This window comes from Eumetopias jubatus, unplaced genomic scaffold (genome assembly GCF_037043125.1).
Source record: "Eumetopias jubatus isolate StellerSeaLion01/CBP00866 unplaced genomic scaffold, mEumJub1_p1.0 scaffold_11, whole genome shotgun sequence".
Taxonomy (NCBI): domain Eukaryota; kingdom Metazoa; phylum Chordata; class Mammalia; order Carnivora; family Otariidae; genus Eumetopias; species Eumetopias jubatus.
Genome location: NW_028274817.1, coordinates 78,923,459 through 78,927,349, shown reverse-complemented (window position 1 = coordinate 78,927,349; position 3,891 = coordinate 78,923,459).

Here is a 3,891-nt window from a genome sequence, read left to right as displayed (position 1 = left end):
AGCTTGATGTAATGAACAGCAGGCTGGAAGGAGATAAATGAATTATTCATCTAAAAGGCAAAATAATGAAGCTGAACAAAAGAGAGAAAGAAGAATTTTGCAACACAGGAATAGACATAGGGAAATCAGTGACTCCATCAAATGTAATGACATTCATATTATAGGAGTTCCAGAGAAGAGAGAAAAGAGGGCAGAAAATTTATTTGAGGAAATGATAGCTGAACAATTCCCTAATCTGGAGAAGGAGACACACATCCAGATCCAGTAAGCACAGAGAACTCCAATCAAAATCAACAAAAGGAGGCCAACACCAAGACATATTGTAATTAAATTTGCAAAACACAGTGAATAAAATCTTAATAGCAGCAAGGCAATAGAAGGCCTTCACATACAAGAGAAATCTTGCAGCTGAAGATTTCTCAACAGAAACTTTGTGAAGCAGAAGAGAGTGGCATGATATATTCACAGTGCTGCATGGGAAAAATCTGTAGCCAACAACATCATCCATAGATACAATTATATCAGAAAAGAAGGAGAGAGAGTTTTCCAGATGATCAAAAACTAAGGGAGTTTGGGAACACTCATCTAGCCCTGAAACAAGTATTAAAGAGGACACTTGGAGTGGAAAGGAGGCACCAAAAGTGACAAAGATCAGAGAAAATTTTCAGAAATTACAACAAAACAAGTAATAAAATGGCAATTAATACATATCAACCAATAATTACGTTGTATGCAAATGGACTAAAAGCTCCAATCAAAAGATGCATGCTGTCAGAATAGATAAAACAACGAGACCCATCTATACGCTGTTTATAAGAGACTCATCTTAGACCTAAAGACACCTGCAGACTCAACGTGAGGGGATGGAGTAACATTTATCAAAGAAATTGATGTCAAAAGAAGTCGGAGTAGCAGTGCTTATATCGGAGAAAGTAGAGTGTTTTATTTTTAAGACTATAAGAAAAGGTAAAGAAGGGCACTGTGTAATTATAAAGGGGACAACCCAGCAAGAAGATGTAAAATTTTAAATATTTATGCAGCCAACCTGAGACCACCCAAATATATAAAACTATTAGTAATAATAAAATAGTAGGGGACTTTCACACCCCAGTCATATCAATAGACAGGTCATCTAAACAGAAAATCAATACAAAAATGGTATCTTGAATGATGCACTGGACCAGATGGACTTATCAGGTATATTCAGAACATTCTATTCTAGAAAGGCCAAAAATAATGGAAGTTAAGTAACATTAAAAAAGTAATTATTGTATAAACCAGGAAATGAAAGAAGAAATAAGAAACACATGCAAACAAATGAAAATGAAAACACTACAGTATAAAACCTTTGGGATGCAGCAAAAGGAGTTCTAAGAGGAAGTGCATAGTAGTACACACTTACACCAAGAAGCAGGAAAAACGTCAACCCCCCCCCCAAAGCCACAACAACTCTAACCTTAAACCTAAAGGAGTTAGAAAAAGAAAAACAAATAAAAACTATGGCCAATGGAAGGAGAGAAATAATAAAGATTAGAACAGAAATAAATGATAGAGAAAATTAAAAAAATGAATAGAACAGATTAATGAAACCAGGAGATAGTTCTTTGAAAAAATTAACAAAATTGTTAAATCCTTAGCCAGATTTTTCAAGAGAAAAGAGAAAGGACCCAAATAAAGTTGCAAACAAGAGAGGGGAAATAAAAACTGACACCATAGAAATACAAACAATTATAAAAGAATATTATGAAAAACTCTATGCCAAAAAATTGGACCACCTGGAAGAAAAGGATGAATTCCTGGAAACATAAACTTCCAGAACTGAAACAGTAAGAAATAGAAAAGTTGAACAGACAGATAACCAACAATGAAATTGAATTGGTAATCAGAAAGCTCCCAACAAACAAAAGTTCAGGGCCAGATGTCTCCACACATGAATTTTACAAAACATTTAAAGAAGAGTAAATGCCTATTCTTATCAAAATATTCCAAAAAATATAATCAGGAGGAAAATTTCCAAATTCATTCTATGAGGCTCACATTATGCTGATACCAAAACCAGAAAAAGACACACTATAAAAGAGCACTACAGGCCAATATCCCTGATGAACATGAATGCAAAAATTCTCAACAAAATCCTAGCTAATAGGATCCAACAGTACATTAAAAGAATCATTCACCACAATCAAGCGGGATTTATTCCTGTGCTGCAAGTGTAGTTCAATATTCACAAATCAATCAATGTGATACCCCGCATTAATAAAAATAAGGATAAGAATCATATGATCCTTTCAATGGATGCAGAAAAAGCATTTGACAAAGTACAACATCCATTCATTATAAAAACCATCAACAAAGGAGGGTTAGAGGGAACATGACTGAACATAATAAAGGCTGTGTATAAAAATCTCACAGCTAATATTATCCTCAATGGGAAAAAAAAACTGAAATGTTTTCCTCTATGGTCAGGAACAATACAGAGATGTACACTCTCACACTTTTATTTAACGTGATACCAGAAGTCCTAGCCACAGCAATTAGACAAAACAAAGAAATTGGCATGGAAGAAGTCAAACATTCCTTATTTGCAGATGACATGATACTCTTTATAGAAAACCCAAAAGACTCTGCCAAAAAAATTATTAGAACTTATATGTGAGTTCGGTAAAGTCCCAGGATACAAACTCAATGTACAGAAATCTGCTGCATTTCTATACACAAATAATGAAGTAGCAGAAAGAGAAATCAAAGAATTGATCCTATTTACAACTGCACCAAAAACCATAGGATACCTAGGAATAAAACTAACCAAAAAGGTAAAAGATCTGTACTCTCTAAACTACAAAATACTGATGAAAGAAATTAAAGTTGACACAAAGAAATGGAAAAGTATTCCACACTCATGGATTGGAGAACAAATATTTTTAAAATGTTTATATTACCCAAAACAATCTACACGTTTAATGAAACCCCTATCAAAACACCACCCCATTTTTCAGAGATACAACAAAAAATCCTCAAATTTGTATAGAACCTCAAAAGACGTTGAATAGCCAAAGCAACCTAGAAAGAGAAAAGCAAAACTGGAGGCATCACAGTTATCTGAAGTGATCAAGACAGTAGGGTACTGGCACAAAAATGGACCCATAGATCAACAAAACACAGTAGAAAACCAAGAAATGAATCCACAACTATAAAGTCATTTAATCTTTGACAAAGCAGGAAAGAATATTCAATGAAAAGATAGCAGTGTCTTCAACAAATGGTTTTGGGAAAAATGGACAGCAACGTGCAGAAGAATGAAATTGGATCACTTTGTTACACCATACACAAAAATAAATTCAAAATGGATTAAAGACCTAAATATGAGACAGGAAACCATCAAATTCCTTGAGGAGAACACAGGCAGTAACTTCTTTGATATCAGCCATAAAAACTTCTTTCTAGGTAGGTCTCCTGAGGCAAGGGCAACAAAAGCAAAAAAAGGACTATTTGGAGTACATCAAAATAAAAATTTCTGCATAGTGAAGGAAACAATCAACAAAACTAAAAGGTAACCTATGGAATGGGAGAAAATATTTGCAAATGATATATCTGATAAAGGGTTAGTATCCAAAATATATAAAGAACTTCTTAAAACTCAATACCCACAAAATGAATAATCCAGTTAATAAATGCATCAAAGACATGAATAGACATTTTTCCAAAGAAGACATACAGATGACCAAAATATACACGAAAAGAGGCTCAACATCACTCATCATCAGGGAAATACAAATCAAAACTTCAATGCAATATCACCTCATACCATTGAAAATGGCTAAAATTAACAACACAAGAAACAACTGGTTTTGGCAAGGATGTGGAGAAAAAGGAACATTCTTACACTTTTGG